We start from the raw sequence: 9,288 nt of genomic DNA on the forward strand, positions 1-9,288 counted from the left end.
TTGTGGAGGTTTTCTATAACCCCTGGTACCAGATTTATATTGTGGAAGTTTTTTAATGGAGGGTTATAACCTCTCCTATTCATGACTATTGTTTTGTGGAGGTTTAAAACCTCCTTTATTTCCATAAATCTATTTGATTCCAAAATTCCTATTTTTCATTTTTTTGTGGGGGTTAATACCCTCCTCAATTTGAAGATTATACTGTAAAATTTTTAACCTATTTCATTTGTATTATTTAATTTGTGGATTTATTACTATATTTTTCTTGCATTATTCAAATCTTATAAAAAAATAATATTTTGTTTGTAATTAGAATTTCCTACTATACTTGGACAATGTATGTCATCATTTGAGGTACTTATATTTTTACATTAACAATATTTTTTGTAAACTTCAATCAAATACTTCAACAAAAGTGCTCAAATATATAGCATTAGAACTTTTGATTCTCAAAATCAACATATTAACATAAAAACAATTTAAATTGAAACAATTACAACTTAATTCATACTTACTCAAAGTTCATAATACACTAAAATAGTTTCATCCTAAAAAACATCATCAACACCCTAAATGTTGCTACCACTAGATGATCCTCTTGTACCCATAGAAGACTCAGGCTCATTTGCATCACCGGTTTGTTGAAATTATAAAAGATAAATATTAGCTGCAAGAAGGACGTCAACCTCAAATCATGAAATCAACATTCATATCATTACCATCTCATGTCTTCTTCTTGACATAGGTTTAGAACCACCGATATGATGAATTACTTGCTTTTTGCGATTTTCTCTATTTTTTTTTTACAAATCTCCTATGAACAAAAAAATTGTAAGTTCACACAACAATACAAAAATATCTACACAAACAATTCACAACATTCGAAATAATGTAACTTGTACCAATGTTTCAGGTTTTAGACGATAAGTAACAAAATGAGCCCATTGAAATGTGTGATGAGGTTTCATTTGTTGGTGCAGGATTTGTTGATGGTAAAGAATTAACTGGAGGCTGAAGTGATGATTTCTGTGGATTTCGGAAACGCTTCACCTTTGGCATGGCTACATATATTTATGAGAAACCAAAAGTGAATCACAACGGTGGAAACTAGATATAAAGAATGCATGGGGAGAACTGTACCAATTCCTTAAAGAATCATGGTTTATTGAAACTTAATTACCTTCTCAAAAGTGACTGCCAAATGTTGCTACATATATAACTTGTGATTCCTGTTTATGAAAATCCATACTACACCAAATAAAAAGAACCATGAGTTATGAATGAAGTAAATGACTATACACTATAAATCAGAATTTAATTTGGCTGATTGTGTTAAAAAAGTATGATTAATGATTGGAGTGAAATCAGGATCAATCAAACCCATGCAACAGCTTACCGTAAAAGACTGAAATCACGAGTTGAACTGTTGAGCTCACTAGGATCATGCAGTCCAAGAGCTGAATTGAAGTTTAGGCAGACCTTCCAGAATGTTCTTGAGCTTGTTGATGTCCTTCTGCATGAAATCCCATCCTTGCTTCAGTTCCGCTCCCTCATTGAAATGATGTTAAACAAAACCACTAGAATCCGCAATCCAAAATTGAATAGTCGTACACCATAATTCAAATTGATAGGTATCCAGGAGGAGGAGCAAAATAGTCATCCAGAAAGGAGCAATTATTATTGAGAGTGAAACGAATTTGAAATGTGAAGAAGATAAGCGGTAGAAATCGGGGTATATATAAATATACATCAGAAATAGATTCTGGACCTAACTCACTCCCAAAGCTAGCTTAAGGGAGTATATTTTAACCACATTTCTAGCCAATGTGAGATATCTTAAACATTTAACATACAAGTCAATCAAAGTGAAGACAACCAAGTGTAACATGCCCATTATAATTTTTATTTTCATTTTGTAGGCCCTAATTTTTTTAAAGATGATTCCATTTTACAAAATTTGATGGGTTTTTACAATTAATTTCCTTATTGCAAAAATAAAAAAGATTAATAAACAGAGAAGCAACAATCGTTATATACAAAAATAGCACAAATCATAAATAATATGATAGAAATTATCATTTATAATACACATTTTTATATAGAGGGAGTAATAAAGAGAGAATTCAATAGAAAACTATTCTTCACCATTTAGGCTTTGGACAGATTGTCAATATTAGCCCTGACACCTCTTGCAAGATACATCCCTTATTAATACAACTAAGACAGGCCTTAATCATACAAGGAAAAACCTACCAGAAGATTTAAACTTAAAACACAAATCTTAAAATGAAAGCTTTTAAATTGCAAATGTTATTCAAAACATTGAAAACGAAAAACAATATGCTTTCTGGACATTATTAATTCTTACACCTGGCATTTTTCCAATCAATTTTCCATTTCCCCAACTCTGACTTTATTGACCATTTCATAACAATCGAAAATAAAAGATACTACAGAGCATTTTACTTGGAGAGTATAAATGCCCAAGTCATGGTTTCATTGACTATAAGCCAAAGTAATATAATACCCAATAGGCAACTAAAATCAATAATATTTGAGGCATGCAAACAATGAGGAGCCCACAAACCTTCACAAAGGAGAACAAATCATCCTGAATGCGAACAATAACTGTCATTCGTTTTAGGTGAGATGAGAAATGGTACTGATGAACAATTTGGACAGGATGGCCATTTCTCCTGAAATTTGAGAACATTTCAGGATAAAACAAAAATGACAAAGGGTTGTAGAAGTAAAAACAAGATGGATATATTAATAAGGAAAAAGAAAGAACAAGAATGAAGCATTTGAAACCCAAGAAATAACAAATTCTTTGCTTTTTTTAATCACTATATTCCCTAGCCCAGACAACAAGAATGACAGAATGTAAACCAGGTTGCCAATCATTACTGGCAACAACAAAATTAAATCAGCCAAAATATTGTTAATTTCCAAGCCATAAAATTTGACTTTGCACATGATTAGAAAAGACAATGTTTTAGCTGCACAGAGAATAAAGTATAATTTAGATATTAAAAGTAAGCAGCAACAATTCATTTACCTCTTGGGTACAGCCTTATCATCAGATTTATAACTCTAGTCAATTCCTTTGAGTGCAGCCTTCTCGAGAGGATCACCAACCTGGGGAAATTAAGGAATTCATTTATAAGAATATAATAGCAACACACAACATAAGATGTAAAAGGACCAAACACACAAAGCCCTTCTAACTCTAAAGCCAGAATCATGAAGATCCACTGTTCAAGCATAGAAAATTAGTATAACCTAGAAAAAGTAGAATATGGAGTGACAAAATCTCAGAAACAAAAAGAGAAGATTCCTTTCCCAAGTCTAGAAATAAAATAAAAAATTATATTTTATTCCAAAACATTGACTTAGGCATGTAGCATGACACCAATACAGTAACTTCTAACAAAATGTCAAAAAGTAATTACACTGATATCAATCAAATAAAAGGGAAAACATGATAAGATAAGGGGCAAACTTGGGTTACATAAATGGCTCCAAAAAAGTCAATTGGATAAAGAAAGAGAAATGAAGAATTCCTTTGCATAAACTTTTCAAGAATCCTCTTATATTATTTCAAAAAAGAACACTAGTGGGTCAGGCAACCATGGTCTTAAAGTTTAACATGGGAAAAGATCTTCTACCGTGAATTTGCCATTGCGTGAGATCCTAACTCCTAAATAAATTAATGAATATGACAATGGTGACAAATGTCAAGTTTTCTTTCCACTAGAGGGAGATTCATTTCGTTCAATACTACAGCTAGGCCTAAAAACTAAGGCTCAATTTAACCACACCAGCAAAGCGACATACCAGCTTATTCTCAACAAATACCAATGCATGGCAAGAAGCCAGGATTTCAACTGTTCGTACAGGCACTCTACTTGTATCAGACTCCAAATCTGTAGTTCCATTCAACCCAACAACTCCAGAAAATTCCTACAAAGTGGGAATTAAAAAGTTAAACCGCAAACAGGTCTAAAAGGATAAATCAATATCATTGTCTAATATGGGCATACCATATCATCGGATGTAAGTGTCCCTGTCTTTAAGGTAATCGGGGTCATGTTTACTCAAAGTTTTCATTAGCTGCATTGTTTGTGGGGTCGTGTCTCTTTTGTAATGATCGATTCCAATGAGCATGGTGCAGGGTGATGATGCTAGCTAGTATATTGAGTGCAATGGAATGAGTTTCTTTTGGAAGTAATGTACCTAGGTATTTAATATGGTATAAATTATTAGTCCCATTTTTCCTTTTGAAAGATTTTATCAATCTCATGTATTTGGAAATACTTTAGACAGTAAAAAGACTCCAATTACACTCTATTGTCATGCTTGTGTATATTTATTCACTCCATAGAACCAAGTTTACTTAATACTTTAATTGTAAGAATCAAAGAGAGTACATATATTATATTTTCTTAGGTTGTTACAATATTATTATCTATAAATTTATATTTAATAAATAATTCTCAATTTTTAATACTTTTTCTACAAAGATTTATTAGAAAAAGAAGTTATATAATAGACATATACATAAGTTAATTTGTAGGTAATTTACTAAGTTGTCCCCCTCCTACCACTTAAACTTCATTCATTCATAAGCTGCCATGTGGCAATCCTCAACTTTTAAAATTGGCCAACCAGAACAAGACACGTGGCAACAATCCTTGCACTAACAAGTTGTCCAATGGAAGGCTGCCACGTCATCATCCTCATCTCCAAAACAAAAACCCTCATTTTCTTCAAACCCTAGCCGCCACCATGACCCTCCACGGCAGCCGCCGCCGTTTTCGACCACCGCGAGGCACCGCGCACCATCATCACCACGTTTCTCCATCTCCATCGCACCTACAACCTCCATCATCTTGTCAACCTTCACGCATCTGAACCTCGCCGGCCACAACTGCACCACGCTGTAGCTGCACCATTCACGGACCTCCCGCCACCGTGAGCCACCATCTCCGTCCGCAACTGCAGCGCCTCCACACATCTTGCAGCCACCATCGCGAGTCATCTTCTCTGCAAGGAAACCATGGCAGTAGCTTCACGCGAGAACCTCCATTTTTGTACCACACCTGCAACCATGTTCGCAACAGAACCACCTTCGAACAACACTAGTAAGTGAACCTCGCACCAGAACGAACCTACAGCAGTAGAGAAGAAACGCGAAGCAGCAGCGTAACCATTGGATCTGCACTATCCCGCATCCACGGAGAACAGCCATCACGCATTCACCACAGATCTGCAACTCGTCGAGGTTCCGCGTAGCAGCCACTACCGCGTCGTCCACCATTAACACAGCTTCATCCTTGCTGGAGAAACGGAGCAGCCGTCATTGCACCTTGCACCTGCGGCAGCAACAAGGATAGGGGCAACAAACCCTAATTCTAGAGAGAGACTCTCTGTACCACGTGTTAGGCTACTATTGGATAGTCAAACTGGTCAACTGGTCAACACTGGTCAATTGGTCAAAGCCAGCAGTCAACTCTGGTCAAAACTGCAAAAATTGTTAAATAAGAGGTGCGGAATTGGAAATTGGACAGAAATTAAGTTGCTAATTAATTAAATAAAAATAAAAGATTTTAACAACCGACAAATAAAGCCCAAAGTATAGTTGAAGCCTATATAAAGAGACTTAAGGGAGCAAAAGGGGGGGAACTTACACACTTAGCAACTCTCTGGTTTTGGAGATACCATCATCCACCACATATCTCATTCTTCCTTTTCTTTTATTTTTCCTTCCTTCATCATATTATCATGTATTCCATCCAAGCCATGGAGGGCTAAGCTTTTAGGGTTGATTCCACTGTAATTTCTGAATTGGATTATGAGGTTAGATGAATTAATTTATTTGTTCTTTTGATTCTTGTTGATATTTATTTTTTATCTATGTCTTTTAGTTCTTAATCTAGGTAAAGCAATGATTTTTACATTATAGCAAGTTAGCATAATGTTAAATGTAAAGAACATAACAATCATATGAGTCTACGAGTTTTTGAATTTTAATTAAGAAGTTACTTTGATTAATTTTTAGAAACTTTCATATGATTGCATGAGTTTTTGCTAATAATTGAGAAGTTACTTTGATTAGAGGTAGAAACTTAGATTAGAATTAATCAAGAAGTTACTTTGATTAATTAACTTTTTACTAGATATAAGGTCTAAAAGAATAGACATAATTAGGACTAGTAATGTTTAATTGAGAAGTTACTTTGGTTAAATTTACTAGGACTAATCTACAAAGTTCTTACTTTTAATTGAGAAGTTACTTTTGTTAAAAGTGAGGACGTCAACAAATTAATTAAGAAGTTACATTAATTAATTTGAAATCTTAAACAAGGAATCAATAACAATAATCGTTAGAAAACCAATGATGAATCCTATTTTGAAAGAGCATAGGAATTGACCTATTTACTATTACTGTTTTTACAATATTTTATTTGCATGTCATTTATTCTTTGCATATCAAAACCCCATATTTTCATGGTTACTAGTTTTAATTGCATTTTTATAAGAGTCAAATATTTGAAATCAATTTTGTATTCGTTGTGAGACGACTCAGGGTTATCTTAACCCTAACTAGTTTGTTCACTACTAATTTGGCAATACTGAAGTTGCTAAAGTTAAGTAGTGATAATTTGATCGCCTAACGACAGCGATATCAACATAAAATTAAGGGTGTTCGACCCAGGCTGCTTACTTGTGGTAAGGGTGGCGAACTTAAACGAATTAACATCAAGTTAAGGGTGTTCGACCCAGGCCGCCTACTTGTGGTAAGGGTGGGGAACTTAAAGGAATTAAGGGTTGATGAGTATCTGGTTTATGAAGGATAAGTGGTGAGGTGAGGGTGGTTTTAAGCTTTTGGAATATTTGTTCACAATCATCATTCCACGTGAACTTAGCGGATTTTTTGAGCAGTTGTATGATGGGTTGGATTTGTTCGGCTAGTTTGGGAAGGAAGTGGGAAATGGTTGTGAGGCGGCCTATGAGGCGTTGTACCTTTTTTACGCTAGTGGTGCTTCGAATTTCAATGATCGCATTGCATTTTTCAGGGTTGGACTCTATACCGCGTTGCGTTAGCATGAATCCAAGGAATTTACCGCAGTCGACACCGAATATGGACTTGTCGGGGTTTAGGCGAAGGTTGTATTGTCGTAATGCGGAGAAGACTGCTGATAGGTCCATAGCATGCTGGTGATGGCTTGGGGATTTGACAACCATGTCATCAACGTATACTTCAACAGATTTGCCCATTGAATGACTGAAGACTTTGTCCATCAATCGTTGGTAGGTCGCTCTAGCGTTTTTAAGGCCAAATGGCATGACCCTGTAGAAGTAATTGGCGTCATCTATGATGAAAGCGGTTTTGTTTATGTCGGATGCGGCCGTGGGGATTTGATTGTAACCGAAGTATGCATCAAGAAAGCTGAGGACCTTGTTACCGGCCGCGCCGTCAACAAGTCGATCAATATTTGGTAAGGGGTAGGCATCTCTGGGACAGGCTTTATTAAGATCCGTCTAATCAACACACATCTGCCACTTGTCGTTGGCTTTCTTAACCAGGACCACGTTAGAGAGCCAAGTGGTATAGTGAGCTTCTTCGATGAACCTTGCGCTCAGTAATTTATCAGCCTCGGCCTTGGCTGCTAGGCGTCGCTCCTCGCCAAGTTTGCGTTTTTTTGGGAGATATACCGGGCCTTTTTGTAGATAGATAACTTGTGAGATGCTACTTGAGGGTCAACTCCAGGAAAGTCAGGAGTTGACCAAGCAAAGAGGTTCGTGTTGCCGACTAGGATGGGTGTGATGATGTCACGCTCTTCAGATTCTAGACTGGTGCCAAGTTTGATGAAGTGGCCATTTCGGAGCTCTAGGGGGGTGGTCTCTTCAACAGGTTCAAGACGAACATCCCAGCCCACTCTGGGGTCTAGATCGTCACCCGACAAAGCGATCCGAGAGCCGGGTGGCCGTTCGATGTGATTGTTTTTCTGGATGGGTAGTTTTGGGCGTAGGCTGGCCATGTAGCATTCGCATGCAAGGCGTTGATCGCAATGAATGGTGAGGATGTCGCCAGATGGGGAGGGAAACTTCATGGCCAAATGAGGGGTGGAGACGACAGTGCCAAGGGTGTGGAAGTCGTCGTCCGTGAAGGTTTTGGGAGGCATGCGACGTTTGTGATAGGAATGGGTAATGTGGTTGATTGATTGGATATGGTGGAGGGGTTTCTTTCTGGTAGAAGAGGTACAGCCTCCTCTAGCGAAACTGTAACATCCCGTCTGGATATTACGGATTTAAATAATTAAAGTAATTAAAATGAGTAACAAAAACATAAATACATCGCATTTATGAATAAACCTCATTTCCCAAAAGCGCGGGAAATTTAAAACTTTTATTATCGTATAATAAAACATGCTCCATAGTTTATAAAGTGAAACAATATTCCAATATCTCTCAAAAGTTTACATATCATTTCCAAAACTAAAATCAATAAAACATAGTAATAAATCCCATGCTATCCCTCGCTCCACGTCTAAGCATCACCAGCACCACCTGCATCAACATCCTCTGCTCACGTGTACCGCGTACACGATCATCGCCAAACACAAGCAGATAGGGTGAGCGTATGAAATCAACATACCTCATAGTAATATACATATAAACAACCATATATCTATATTTTCTGCAAAGACCCAAAACACAGTCTCTTTCTCTATTCTTTATCATTTGGCCACAACCAGATCATTCGTCTTTTACTTCTTCTAGTGATTACCCCAAGGTAATTTGCTGCCAAACCTATCGGTCACAACTGATAGAGCACGTGCGGGAACCATTGACATGGATCATACACCGTAATGCCAGGTTGAGTTCCCAAATACGAACATAGTCTGTAACGTCCCAAGACTACCAAACTTGTTAGCTATTTACTAAGGAGGGCAATCTATCTGGACCCATCCGTACTGGCCACAACCAGTACACTAACACCGGCAACACTCGTCAGCCCGAGCTCAACTCAAGGGTTCCTCGCGTTCATCCGTCATCCCGAGCTCAACTCGAGGGATGCCATTCTGAGCTCAACTCAAGGAACTCAGCAATCTTACCTTTGAAGAATTCCCAAAAGCCTTGTAGATCACGCCTATAAAGTCCAACAACTAGGACCTACAACAGTCAAACCACCTAGAGAGGACACGTACCACTAAGCGCTACAGATTCCAAACCGCCTGGCAGGGGACACGTATCGCCAGGCACCAAGCACCTCAAAACCAT

The 9,288-nt window shown here is 37.2% G+C and overlaps 1 long non-coding RNA gene across 3 annotated transcripts; it reads right to left on the reverse strand.

The window, feature by feature from the left end:
* Nucleotides 1-426: 426 nt before the first annotated feature.
* On the reverse strand, nt 427-4,460 carry LOC146885544 (uncharacterized). 3 transcript variants are annotated; one of them, XR_014995735.1, is made up of 8 exons: nt 4,044-4,456; nt 3,838-3,963; nt 3,059-3,138; nt 2,588-2,696; nt 1,397-1,577; nt 1,181-1,248; nt 903-1,061; nt 427-814 (listed from the first exon to the last, which is right to left on the reverse strand). It is a non-coding gene; the product is annotated as an uncharacterized LOC146885544 (long non-coding RNA). The 3 variants fall into 3 exon arrangements; XR_014995736.1 differs by having other exon boundaries at nt 427-1,061; nt 1,397-1,513; nt 4,044-4,460; XR_014995734.1 differs by having other exon boundaries at nt 427-1,061; nt 4,044-4,460.
* Between the last annotated feature and the right edge of the window lie 4,828 nt (nt 4,461-9,288).

This window comes from Vigna unguiculata, chromosome 6 (assembly GCF_037176805.1).
Source record: "Vigna unguiculata cultivar grain cowpea cultivar isolate G323 ecotype 2 chromosome 6, ASM3717680v1, whole genome shotgun sequence".
NCBI classification, from domain to species: Eukaryota; Viridiplantae; Streptophyta; class Magnoliopsida; order Fabales; family Fabaceae; genus Vigna; species Vigna unguiculata.